This window comes from Ipomoea nil, unplaced genomic scaffold, assembly GCF_001879475.1.
Source record: "Ipomoea nil cultivar Tokyo-kokei standard unplaced genomic scaffold, Asagao_1.1 scaffold0804, whole genome shotgun sequence".
NCBI lineage: Eukaryota > Viridiplantae > Streptophyta > Magnoliopsida > Solanales > Convolvulaceae > Ipomoea > Ipomoea nil.
The window spans coordinates 1,264,836-1,279,466 of record NW_017617232.1 but is presented as its reverse complement, the minus strand read 5'-3'; positions in this window follow the sequence as shown (position 1 = coordinate 1,279,466).

Here is a 14,631-nt window from a genome sequence, read left to right as displayed (position 1 = left end):
ATACAATTTCAATGTTAATTATTAAATAATTTATTCAATACAATTTTTTAAATTTCTTATTATTATGTTATATTGTTTCATTATATTATTATCATCAATGGTCGTGCATCGCACGAGAGCAAATACAAATTCATACAGATAATCTACAAATTTAGTGCTAAATTATACGAATTAGATACACAAACTAAATCGATTATACGTATAACAAAATACATACCATGTTTCGTCTTCACTCATAGCCTAGCTTTAGTTGATATGGTTGCCAGATTAGTGATGTTTTGAGAGTGGATAAAAATTCAGCGCGATGGTGAGAGAGAAGGTCGAAGCGGCACGATAATGGTGAGGGGTGATCTTAGGGGTGAGAGGTGAGGAATGAAGTGTATTTGCAGAGACGATAAAAATAAGATTCTAGAGCATTCATCCTCTTTTTATTATATATATATATATATATATATATATATATATATATATATATATATATATATATATATATATATATATATATATATATATATATCTAAAAACATAATAAGTGTGAATGAAGGTTATACCCTTCATTTATGTCCATTTTTTTCGTTAAGTTTTTTTTATACATTATGCTATAAATGTTGTACTTTGTAATATTTTGGACAAACATACCCCTACCGGTTATAACTTCCGTTATCTTTTCCACCATTGTTACCATGCACATGCATCCACCATTGTTAAGGTTGGGGGTTCAGCCTTTTGGAAGAATAATAATAATATATATACATTATAATTTGGAGTTATTTCCTACAATATAAATATCAAATGTATAAAAATGTTTACATTATTATTATTATTATTATTATTATTATTATTTATGGACAAAGTATTGTGTACCTTAAAACTATTTCAGTGCCAGATTATCTACAAAGTATTGTGTACCATTTGTGAATCATCTTTCAACATGCTTTCTCAATATGTATCTGTAAAAGAGATAAGACCTCTACACACTATGAGAGCAATAAGAGTTAGGGCAATTAGGGTATATGAAGTCTCGGAGGTTAGAGGGAGTCATACAAGCAAGGGTTTTGAATGTTTATTCCATGATGTTGAGGTAAATCTCTGTTTTTTTTTTCCCTACTGTGTAAATCTTTCTCATCTAACTACGTGTATTTCCAGAGAGAATACATCCATGGAAATACCTCTTAGAAGATTTGGGAAAGCTTCCAATAGAATTTTGGAATGAGGTATCAAAATCTGTCAATTTGTTTATCTATCTATCTTTATCTCTATCTATCTCTCTCTCTCTCTCTCTCTCTCTCTCTCTATATATATATATATATATATATATATATATATATATATATATATATATATATATATATATATATATATATAGGCTTTGGTTCCCATGAGGTCCCTATTACAAATGAGATCATGAGGCCACATCACATCCATTAACTCATTTAAAATTGATGGTTGAGATTGAAAGAGTTATATCAATTAATTATGGATAGATTTTAAGCATAAGGAGAAATGAGTAATTGTGTTAGTGTGGTTATTTTTGGTTAGAATAATAATGTAATAATTAGCATAATAATAGACTAAATATGAATGGTAATAATTATTAGGTTACGGTTTGAGCATTTTACTGCGTATAATATAATGTTGGACAAATTAATGTTTTGTTTTGGTTATATACTCCATGACAATTTATATTGCAAATTAACTTGCATATGTGTTCAGAATATTATCAACACAAAGGTAATTATTATTTGAAAGTTGTTTTTTGGTTTTTCTTAATTTTTTATTTGGTGTGTGCGAATTCATGACGTTGTTTTTATTTAAAGAAAATTATTTAAAGTGTAAAACGCCTTCTTTTTTTTTCCCCGACCTGTGGAATATAGTACGGTAGTGTGTGCGAATATATGCTATGGCGTGTGCAAATTGAATGTATGATTTTTATTTTTTTTATAAAGCCAAAATTAGTATTTGGTGTGACCGTGAATTCATGTTGGTGGGTTGTTTGTGAAAAGATTTAAAGAGTAAAAAAGTTATTTTTTTTTTCGCCTATAAATTATATATTACGGTAGTGTGTGCGTTAATATGCTTTGGCGTGTGCAAATTGAATTAATGGGGTCTTTTTTGGGGGTTTTATATCCGAAATAAAAATTTGGTGTTTGCATGAGTTCATAATTTTGGTGTGAGTTTAAAGGAAAAAGTTTGGGACAATATTGTTTATTTGTTTTTGTGTGGTCCAGCGTGGGAAATAAATTTGGTTTGTGCGTCAAATGTAACAGGGTAGTGTGTACGTATATGTGCTACGGCGTGTGCAAATTGAATGTTAGGGGTTTGTTTTTTATTTTTATTTTTATTTTAATAAAAAATTCGAAATTAGTATTTGGTGTGAGTGTGAAATCAAGTTGGCGGTTTGGTTGGCAAAGAAAAGAGTAGTAACGTACCATACTAGTAACGTATTGTTGTGTATTATTTGTTTCCCCTGTACCATACTAGTAACGTACTGTGGTGTATGCGTGTATGGGATTAGGCGTATGCGAAATAAAAGAATTTGATAATTTTTAAAAATTAAAATTAAAAAATACTAATAATAGTAAGGTTTGAAATTGAAGAATTATTATAGCACGAACTTACAGCAATTGAGATTTCATATGTCATCGACATCCTCAAAATGGTGAAATTGAGATTTCTAATCTCAATTGTTGATTTTCTCCTTTTGGCGTACCATACAGTAACGTACGGTGGTGCGTGCGTATATGGGAGAAGGCGTGTGCGTAATAAAAGAAGATGATTTGGTTAAAAACTAAATATTAAAATATAATAATAAGGTTTGAAATTCAAGTATTATAATAGCACGAATTTACAACAATTGAAATTCTCTTATCTCAAGTATTGAATTTTTTTTCCCGTACCAAATTAGTAACGGTTGGTGGTGTGTGCGTATACCGGAGAATGCGTGTGCGAAAGTTGTGTAGAGGGCCTTCTGTAATAGTTATGTTCTTTCTAAAAAAAATAAAAAAAAATTGTTAACCACGATCTTTATGTGGTGACTGCATGGTAAATTTTTTATTGAAGGACTCGTATTTTAAGAGTAGTATATGTTTGTTCTTATTAATTTTTTTTGTTTTCCGTACCATATGGTGGTCTGTGCATATATGCACTATGGCGAGTGCGTAGTATATCAAAGTAACATTTATTATCAAAGTATAAATGAGCATGTTTTTGAACATTAGTAAACAAACACTAAACGAGTCTGTTTATAAACGAATAGTAAACAAACTTGTTCACAAGCTCTTAGCAAATAAGCATACAAATTTTCAGACTGCGTTCATTTATTAAACGAGCTCTAAAATTTGACGAACATGAATACTTACAGAACACGAACACAAGTATTTTACAGAAAGCTCTCTGTTCGCCCTACACCAAAACAATCTAATCCCATAGGTGGAGTGCTATAGGGATGAATGTGGATGAATTTAGTGTCAAAATACATACAGAACTTGGGAATCAGAATCATGTAAAACACAGTAATGGTGAAAATTCCCCAGAAAATTGATTCAACAAAAATCAAACCCCCCGCTCCCCCTCACCCCCCCCCCCCGGCCCCCTCTACTTGTCAACCCAGAGATTTCCTTGCAAAACACCCACATTGCTGGCTAATAAGCTAAAATCATCATCATCATCATTATAGCTACCCCACCCCACTTAAATCCTTGCTGGAAATATGTAAGTAAGAATTTTGAACCATTCATATGACTCTTCGCGGCGGAAAACTTCTGGGTAACATTCAGAAACCCAAAAAAAGGGGAAAAGTGCTTACTTTGACCGAGGGCTGAGATGAACTAAGGTCTTCGGAAACTGAAATCGAATATCGCCGACATGAATACGGTTAGTATTGTTGACCTTCCCATCGGAGTTTAATGCATCCAAAACCAAACTGTTTTCTAGTTTTAAGGTTTCCAGGCTGTCTCCGCATCGATTGCTCGATACCACCAGTCCACGACGAGAATGCAATAAGACTATAAATCAGAGAAAGAATCCCATATACAGTTAAACAAAATGATGCAATATTTTGGTCCATAGCAGCTCAGATTTTAAATTTAATTCAATAAAGAGAAATAATTACCTCATTCAGTTTTCTTGTAGCAGTTGCAATGATCTGTTCTGATTCTGAAGGGAATACAACTGACCATACATACTAAATTGTAGTCATCGGCCACATCATTAAAGTAATTCTCCTTCACTGCATGCCCCCTTAAGATGTTATTGGCATCCACTGAGTACCAATATATGTTTCCCAATTCACGTTTGAACATTCCAAGAGCCTCAGGAGTTCTGGGATATAAGTTCCCATGACCATCGGTATCTATCGATAGATGTAGTTGTTGCTTAGTGGAATCAGTATATGGAATAGGAATAACCTGTGCAATGGAATGAACTGCTGCTTCACAGTTATAACTGCTACTCTAACTATCCGTGTTCTCTTTCTTTCATCAGAGAATAAAATACATATTTGCCAGAAACAAAGATGACATTGGAATATTGACAACAGAGCCCAATGGCCAATGCACATGCAAACTCATTGGAAGATGCCTAAAAATATCATAAAACAATGAACAACGAGTCCATACAGTAGAACGTACCTTGAACAACAACAGAGGAAGATCCACGCCGTTGCAATGAACGCCTAGATGAGGAGCCGTCCATGGGGAAAGTTGATGAGCGCCGACGAACGAGAGAGTATAAGACGGTTGCGGCCTGACGATGATCGCCGACGATCGAGAGAGAAGAAGATGGAAGGCCTGCGGATGTATTGAATATTGACGCACGAGGAAACCAGAAAGACAATAATTAATCCAATGTCTGGTAAGGAGAACGAATCAGCGTATCAAAATAAAAAGGCAAGAAAATAATGACTCATGGCTAATTACATTAGTACCCCCAAATTAAACACAGCATCTCATTCTAGGTTTAATCTTGCCTCCAATCACAGCCGCTCAAAACCAAAAATAAACGCATAGGATCGAGCCTCATTTGAACTCATTTTAATTAGGTACCTCACCTGATCCAAAATCTATATATATATATATATATATATATATATATATATATATATATATATATATATATATATATATATATATATATATATAATTGTATAATTCATATTAATATTATTGAGGTAAGAATTATAGAAATGATAAATTACTAAATATAACTATGGTAACATTTTAATTAAAACCTAAATGAATTCAAACTTACCATTGAAGGATGTATGAAAAATTATTGTGTATGCATGTACATGGTAATAATAATATGGAAAGATAACAGAAGTTATACGACAGGAATATTTTGGTCCAAAAAATTATGAAGTACAACTTTTATAGCACAAGGTACACAAAAAATTAACGGAAAAAACAGATATAAACCAGGGGTATAACTTGGATTGAAGCTTATTATGTTTTTAGATTATATATATAATAAAAACACAATTGCTATCTGATTTTATAGTTGACTTTAGTATGTAAGTACAAACAATGCACCTTAAGTAGTTTAAATTTACAATGTCTACCGTCAATATCTTTTTACATCTCTCTTTACAGAAAATTTTATTTGTCTCAATGAAGCTTTGGAGTCCAGTGGGGGCTGGTCGTCCAAAAACAATGAATAATTACAATGCTATGTTATTCAATTCTAGTAATTATCTCTTGCGATGCACGAATAAGACTTATACAATATTAAATTATTTTAATATTAACATAAGGGGAAAGTTATTTTAATATTAACATAAAGAAGATATCGATGTAACCCGGGTTCGATTCCCACAAGTTACGGTTCCCTTTGGGCTAGCTTCTGTGCCTCTTGGAGCGAAACGGTGGACCTAGACCATTAAACGGATAGAGAAAGACCCGAACCACATCGTGGTTAACACCAAAAAAGAAGATATCGATTCTTGAAATTTATGAAGAAGTTTTATGTAAGGATACTAAAAGAAGAAGTTGTTTATTAGAAATAAATGTATCCCAACATAATAGACAAAGTAAGGCATGACAAAACTTAATAAAAATTAAATTAAAATTACAAATCACTAACAACACGTTTGGTTCACGGAATGAATTTTGAGGTAATAGGAATGTTATTCCATAAGGAATGGAATAGGCAAGGAATAGAATAGGAATTGTATTCTATTGTTTGGTTCGCGGAAGGAATAGACTTTAAGAATTATATTACCGTGTTTGGTTGATTTAAGGAATAGAAATGAAATATGTTTTAAAAGACATAAATACCCTTATAAAAATATGTGATGGTGGCGATGGTGGTGGTGGTGGTGGTGGCGATGGTGGTGATGGTGGTGGTGATGGTGGTGGTGGTGGTGCTGGGTGGTAGTGGTGGTGGTGGCGGTGGCGGTGGTGGCAGCGACGGTGGTGATGGTGACGGTGACGGTTGATGGTGACGGTTGTGGCAGTGGTGGTGGGGGCGGCGACAGTTGTGGCAGTTGTAACACCCCCTAAAAACCATGTTATTTAAAGCCTTAAACATGCAGATATCTAAACCAAAATAACAAACACAGCGGAAGACTGAAAGAAAGATATATAAATAAATTGGAAATACGGGGTGCTATGCCACGCTCACCAAAGGGGTGAACGCACAGGCAAACATCTGCATTGTTCAAATCTAAAACCAATATCTCATCATACTAAGTCGAAGCTGGCTCACAGGCCACAAAACATAAAGGAGGAGCTATACTAGCTGGCACTAGACCGCGCACTCGTCTAAACATCACCTGAAAGAACACAATAAAATATGGGACGACGCCCGGTCAGCGAATAATGCTGGTAACCCACCAATACATGTGAAATAACATACATAGGTAAGATATAAGTTGTAAAGCCATTTTCGAAACGGAATACATATGTATATAAGTACAAAACCAAGAGTAATTGTCAACACAAGACTCAACGCTCTCAACAAGAACACGGGAACACATCCCAAGACCACAAAGGATATCAACAACACAAAAGGATAAAGACAAGACCGATGGCAACACGTGCCTAGGCAACACATGCCTTTGTGACTACACACGTCACAAGAAGAGAACTCACAACAACGGCTACACAAGCCCTCGTGACATCACCCATCACGAGTTGATATGCCTTCCTTATGCCCGGTTCCAACCTTATGGCTACCCCCAACCTTATGTCTAGTTCCAACCTTTACCTCCAGGACCACTGTACACCAAGTCCAACCTTTTCCCTCCGAGGACCGTCGTCCGATCCCCTCTCCAACAGATCTCCAACAGAACCACCGATTTCATAGTACACGAGGGTACCGATCACACACACGGCAACACATGCCTCCCAAGAAATACTTGAACCTTACACAAAGGTCACAACTCCATAATCACGTCGTGGCCACCACGAGGACCACCGCAATACCTTGGTGACTAGTGTCCCATTCCACTAATCGTGCAATCCAGGTAAAGCCACACACACATCACACCTCAACATGAATCAATCAGCGGATCACAACGAAGATATGAAACCATACTCAATGAAGGAATGGATCACAGTCCAACAACAACGATGAATAACACAAGTTATCATCAACAATAGGAAGGTACAAACAACACACACGCTAGCATTTAAACACCGAACTAGCATGCTTATCAAACGGGTAAACCAAATGTAGTTCCGAAGAACACACAAGACTCATCATAGTTCAACGAAACACAATGTTGAACACTTAGCACGATTCACGACACCAAAACTTACATGGATACCTACCATATTGATAGTGTTAATTGCCACGTAAGCGGTAATTAAATAAGTAATAGACCAATTAAAGCAAGTAAATAACTCTTATTGATCACTGTGAAGTCCCTAAGTACAATCTACTTGGTTGCTCTGAGTACCGACTGACTGTGGTCGGGATTCTCTAATAACAACCTATCGATCGTCCAAAAGTCCCTCACACTGTAGCTATCGCGGGTATTTATAGCCGCGGAGCCGGAGACATAAATCCGGCCGTTCGGCATGCTTCCCGAGTAGCAACCACGTGTCGTCGTCCCGGGTGCCCTGCCTGTCAGTGCGTGGAGCCGCCACGTGTCCCTCATCAGCTCTCTTGCTAAAGGGCTACCGCTCGGTGGTTGACACTGCCACTCGGGCAACTCCCGGTCATATCCCGACCGGGTTCTTCACAAGAAAACCCGACCTGTTACCTGCAAAGACAAGAAGACAAAGACAAAGGCACACCGGCCGGGGTAAAGATATGTCGGTCGGGATATTCCCTACCAAGAGCCCCCCAGCCCGGGCCTTTTTGACCATCCGGGAAAAAACGGGACGGGATGACGAAGCCCAACCGTCGGCTACCAAATCGACCGGCCAGCTGTCATTCCCCTTCTCGCCACGTGTCGGCAACTGTTGGCCTCTGCGACTGCAACGGTCGCCTCGGAATCAGCGCGGGTCACATCGCGCAAGTGGATTGGTTTCCCGCCCAAATGCTTTCCTATAAAAACGCCCTTGAGGCCCTCATTTGAACTTTCCTCAATCTTCTGAACCAATCGGCACCCTCAGAGAGTCCCGAGCGAGCTCTTCAGCAGATCGATCGAGCAACTCACCTGCAAACTTTTGAAAGCCTCCTTGATCGGTAAGCTCTCTACTTTCTAGCTCTGGTTTTTATTCTTGCATAGTAGTAGGATAACACTAACTCCGGCCCAACGTCCCGAGCCATATACTAACCCTGACCGACCTTTAGGTAGAAAAGATGTCGGACTCGGATAGCCAGAACGTCTCGGTTGCAGACTATGACGACGAGGTCGAGCAGATTAGCGAGGAGGTGGACATCATGTCATATTCTCCGGAGGTCGAGCAACGACCACAAAAAATCCCCGAGCGGGTCCCCGAGCCAGAAAAGTCATCGAGCTCGTCTGGGACGTCGGGGTCGAGCTCCAGTGGGTCGGGGAGCTCGAGCGAGGAGAGCGGGAGAACGTCCACGAGCGGACGGAATTCCCCGGTCGAAGGCGTTAGGGAAACGCCTACGAGGGTAATAGGGGATTACCCTCAGGTTGAGCCCGAAGGGGGCAACCGAGCAGACGACGCGGAGGCAGTCGAGTAGGATCCGGCCAGGCCGGCGGCGCCAGGCGGGGACGGGTTTGAGTTCCTCAATAGCGAGAACGTCGAAAACCAGATGAGCTTGCTGACAAAAGGAGAAGCTAGCAAAATCGCTGCAACACTTGCTGGTCGGGTCGAGTTCGACACCAGCCGCCAGCTCGGGAACATCATCGAGCGGCATCGGGGAAAGTGGCTCGGGATGCATTACGACTCCCTGATGGCCCCGATCACTTTCCCCTTCTCGAGCCTTCTCACCGCGTTCCTGGGCTACTACCAGGTTATGCCCAGACAGATCTGCCCGAACGCGCATCGGATGATTGCGTGCTTCCCCCAGATTTGCAGTCGGCACAACTTGGCCTGCACCATGGAGCTATTCAATTTTGTCTACCAGGTGAAGGTGCTAGCAGCCGCGTATGGGGGCGGATTCTTGATGACCCAGTCCCGAGCAGATATGTGCTCGATCGAGGGGCTGCCTGGGAACAACCGGGGGTGGAAGAACTGGATCTTCTCAGTAAAATACGATCTGTGGATCCTCCCGGTCGAGAGGGTCTGGAGTCAACGCTTCCGAAAGCAAGTCATCCCAACCGAGACTCAGGCCCTTAAGGACGCCGTTACCAAGATCTCGGGCGAGATTTACGAGTACCGGATCTTCAAAACGCCCGAGTGCTACGAAGCGGCCCAGCTGCCCGATCTGGTCTACGATCTGACCGAGAAATATAAACTCGAGCCGGCGGGTGTAACAATTGCAAGGATGCCCGCTCGGGGCAAACGGAAGGGTGAAGGTCTAACACTAACCTCTTCCCGACCCTTAACATCCCGAACGTGCGTTACTTTCCCGAACTAACTGCCTTTACTTTTTTCATTTTGCAGAAATGGCAGAATTTGGAGACGATGACGCTCCTCTTCCCCCGCCCGCCAAGATCTCGCTTGGCAAAAAGAAGCCAAAGGCCAAGCTGACCGGGCAGAAGGAGGTCCCACTAGCCCGACCAATCGGGACCTCGACCATCACAACGGCCGAGGGCTTTGTGGTCGAGCCGACCGACGTCTTGGTCACCCGGGTGGAGGTCACCCAGGGAAAGGAAAAGGTGCCCGAGAAGGGCGTAACCGAGGTCGGCGGCATCAAACGCCGTAGGGAGCAGCGCAGCCCGAGCCCCTCGGCCGGGCGGAACAAAGACGAGACGTCCATACAGGCCCGTATTGGCAACGCCGGGCTAGTCAGGGAGGATCTGGGGAAGATGACCCCGACTCAGGTGGCCGAGAGGATCGGCCACGACTTGGCCAAGGTAAGCGTTTTCTCCACTTGATTTTTCATGCAAGTGTCTCTGACCGGGCTAACTCTGACCGTCTTTTGTATTGCAGATCTCCCGAGCAGGCCCTTGAGGGAGACGACCTCCAGCTGGTTCTGTCTGCACTTCCTCCAGACCTCGCCGACCCCGGTCCATCTCCGTTCGCCCCAAAGGACAAAGCGGCCGACCCGAGCGGGCCTGCGGCAGCTGCCCCGAGCGAGGCGGAGGCTTCCAAGAAAGGGGAGGCCAAGGAAGCGAAGAAGCAGAAGTAGTTTTACTTCTCTTTGTTTTTTGTAGACGTTGATCGGGAACCCGGTCCCGAGTTTGTACCGGGCACTTTCTTAATTAAATGAAATCCATTTGGGGCGAACTTGTGTCGTTCGTTTTTTTTTTATTCGCACTTTTATCTTCAATCAAACACGCGCCGAACCCTTAGCGCTCGACCTCATGGCCTTTTGGCCCGGTTATGCATTACTCGACTTGTTCGACCCCCGAACTTGTGGCCTTATGGCCCGGTCGTGCATCCGAAGTTTCGACGTCAAACTGGCCTGCCCGATCAGGTTTACCCGATCTCTTGGCCTTGTCGAAATTTTGAGAACAGGTAAGCCTCCACGGTCTGGGTTTTCCCGAGCGACGGGCCTACAGCACTTCATCCCACCCCCCACACTATTGTGCCCTCGAGGCACGAGTGGGTGCGATAGTGGAAAGAAGTTGGACGAATCGGGGAATTATGCTGAGAGCTCTGGCTTTCCCGATCGGTGGCGTGACCCAAATGTCCGCCGAAGAGGAGCGCGTTTGACCGGTTGGCTAATCTGCCCGGTCGAGGTAACGTGATGAAGATTTGACCTGCGTGCAACGAAGGTAAAGAAAATAACCGACCGAGCCGCCGTGTGCAAACGGTCAAGCAATCACCGATCGTATATACTTTAAACATTCCCGCTCGCAGGCGGTTAAACAAATATTTACAACAATAAATTTAAATATACATGACGACCGGGACTAACTCGCAGATCGAGCCCCCACTTCGTCTAAAGATTACAAAAAATAGGCTAATGCCTAAACATCACGAGGTGCTCGGAATTCCAAGTCCCCTCGATTACCCGACCGGTTGTTGTCTCGAGTCGGTACGTTCCCGGCCGTATGACAGCACTGATGATGTATGGCCCTTCCCAATTCTGAGCTAGCTTCCCGCCTTTCAAAGGTTGACTGGCCTCCCTTTGTCGTAGAACGTAATCTCCCACCTGAAAATAACGAGGGTTGAACCGGATGTCCTTTGAACTCTTGACTCTCTTCTGATACTCGGCCATACGCCGAGCAGCTAGCTCTCTTTTCTCCTCGACCCCATCGAGATCCACGACCATCGGGTGTTCGTTCTCCTCCGCGTTGTAAGTTTGTTCTCGGTCAGTCGAGATCCAAGCCTCGATCGGGAGTCGGGCTTCTGCTCCGTAGACCAGGGCAAAAGGGGTCTCCAAAGTAGCCTCCCACGGGGTCGTCCGATAAGTCCACAGTACATATAGCAACTTATCGGCCCAACTACGACCAGCCGAGTGTAGCTTCTTTTTTAGACCTTCCAAAATCGTCCGGTTGGCATTTTCTACTTGTCCATTTCCCTGCGGGTAAGCCACCGACGACCGGACATGGGTCGTCCCGATCGTGGCTAAGAAATTTTGGAAATACTGGCTTACGAATTGGCGGCCGTTGTCGCTAATAAGATGGACGGGCACACCAAAGCGGGAAATGACATTGCGCCAAAGGAACCGAGCACACTGTTGAGAGGTGATCGTGGCTAACGACTCGGCTTCAATCCACTTGGAAAAATAGTCAATGGCGACAATCACGAACTTTCTCCGACCGGAGAGTTGAGGGAAGGGTCCCAAAATGTCTACCCCACACCTAGCGAAGGGAATCGCAGTCGTGACCGGTTGATAGAAGGTTGCCGGTTGTTCAGGCATCCGAGCAAACAATTGGCACGTCTCACATTCCCGAGCCAACTTCTCACAATCTAGCTGGAGGGACGGCCAATAGTACCCAATCAGCATGATCCGACGAGCTAACGATCGACCTCCGTGATGTGACGAGCAAATGCCCGAGTGCAATTCCTTCATAACACGGTCGGTCTCAAATGCGGTCAATCAACGCATAAGAGGGCCTCCATATGATCGCCTATAAAGACGACCATCCAAGACTTGGAACCTCGGGGCTCTAAGCTTGGCCTTCCGAGCACGCTGGGGGTCGTCTGGGAGTCGACCGTGCTCGAGGAAATCCTTCAGATCGGTGATCCAATTGTCTTCTGCCGGTTGGATTGGATTGACCGGCAAGCGGTGGATGTTGTGTCTCGGGATCACCAGAATCCGAGCAATCTTCGACATGTGTTCCGGGGCGTCTTGGGCCAACTTGGACAAGATGTCCGCATCGGCATTATCCAACCGGGGTATGTGCCGGACGGTATACCCCCGGAACTGGGTAAGCTTCTCCATGGCCAGGTCTTGGTATAGTTGTAAACGCTCTCCGTTCACTTCATAATCCCTGAGAACCTGCCCGATCACGAGCGCGGAGTCCGTTTGAGCTCGGATGTATTCAGCCCCCAAGTCCCGAGCACACTATAAGCCATTGACAAATGCTTCGTACTCGGCTTCATTGTTAATTGGATGGAACTGATACATGAGGGCAAAATAAACTTTGAATCCCTCCGGGCTCGTGACCACTACTCCTCCTCCTGCCCCTTTCTTGCTACTCGACCCGTCAGTAGCCAGCGACCACCACTCAGCCTCGGGATTCGCAACCTCGGGAGGTCGGGTATCCCAGGCGGTGCACTCGACCAAGAAATCAGCAAGGGCTTGACCTTTGATGGCTGGTCTTGGTCGGTACTCGATCGCATACTGGGTTAGCATTAACGCCCACTTAACTAGGCGACCGGATGATGAAGCAGTTCGGAGGACTGGCCCGATCGGCTGATCGGTCAAAACGCGAATTGCTCGGCCTTGGAAGTAGGGAGCCAGCTTCTTCGCCGCGATATACAAGTCATAGACGACCTTCTCTAACCGGGAGTACCGGAGCTTGGGACCATGTAGCGCGTGGCTTACATAGTACACCGGTCGCTGGACCCCTTCCGGATCGGTTCGGCACAATACTGCGCTTACTGCACGATCGGAGACGGCGAGGTACACGTCTAGCTCTTCTCCGAGCTCGGGCTTTGAGAGCACGATTGGTGACATGAGATACTCCTTTAGCTCATCAAAAGCCGCTCGACATTCTTCGTCCCAGGCGAACCCATTGACTTTACGCAATACCTTGAAGAAAGGTAAAGCACGCTCGGCTAACTTAGAGAGGAACCGGCTGAGAGCTGCCAACCGACCGGTCAATTGCTGGACTTCCCGAACGGTAGAAGGTGGTTGCATGTCCAGAATCGCTTTCACTTTGGCCGGTTGGGCTCGATTCCCCTCTTGGTCATCATGTAGCCGAGGAACTTCCCGGCCTGAACTGCAAATGTGCACTTGGTCGGGTTCAGCCGCAACTGGTACTTCCTCATGATCTGGAAGCACTCCCGGAGGTCCTAAGTGTGGTCGGATCGGTCCCGACTCTTGACCAACATGTCGTCAATGTAAGCTTCCATCGTTCGGCCTAGCAGATCGGCGAAGAGCATATTGACCATCCTCTGATAGGTCGCTCCCGCGTTGCGAAGGCCGAACGGCATCACTCGGTAGCAATACAGCCCGTCTGGGGTCACGAAGGCTGTTTTGCTCTCATCTTCATGGTGCATCATTATTTGATGATATCCTTTAAATGCATCCATGAAGCTCATCAACTCGGCCCCGGCCGTCTCGTCGACCATCTGATGGATACTCGGTAGAGGATACGGGTCGAGTGGACAGGCCTTGTTGAGGTCGGTGAAGTCAATGCACATCCTCCAAGCTGGGGGCTTAGGAACAAGGACAATATTGGCCACCCACTCGGGATAGATTAACGGCCGGATGAGCTCAATCGCCGCCATTTTTTTTAACCTCTTCTCTGACAAGTTCACGGCGATCGGATGAAAGATGCCGGGTCTTCTGCACGACCAGCTTCACTGCGGGATCGATAGCCAATTTGTGACAGATTACTGATCAGTCGATCCCGGGCATGTCTTCGGGCCCCCATGCAAAGATATCGGCATACTCCCGGAGTATGGCCAAAATTTCCGCTCGGAGCTCGGGGGTGAGGGCCCGGCCAATTTTAATCTTCCTGTCCGGTCGGTCCTCGGACAGGGGAAC